Source organism: Penaeus monodon, chromosome 27 (assembly GCF_015228065.2).
Source record: "Penaeus monodon isolate SGIC_2016 chromosome 27, NSTDA_Pmon_1, whole genome shotgun sequence".
NCBI lineage: Eukaryota > Metazoa > Arthropoda > Malacostraca > Decapoda > Penaeidae > Penaeus > Penaeus monodon.
Window position 1 is genome coordinate 23,163,300 of NC_051412.1, and position 223 is coordinate 23,163,522.

Genomic DNA, 223 nt, shown 5'->3' on the forward strand with positions numbered 1-223 from the left:
AGGGGAGAGGGGGGTGGGGGTTGCAGGGAAACTGTCTGTTTGTGGTTGTGGATTCTTGATGTAATTATTATTATTAGAATGACTGGTTTCTTTTTTTTTCCAAAATGATACTTATTAAGACTACTGCTGCTTGAACTAATGCATAGCAACAACTAATATTAATTCTACATTTAACACTACGAGCTATTAGTGGTAGCTATTTAGTTAATAGATACTGCCATGC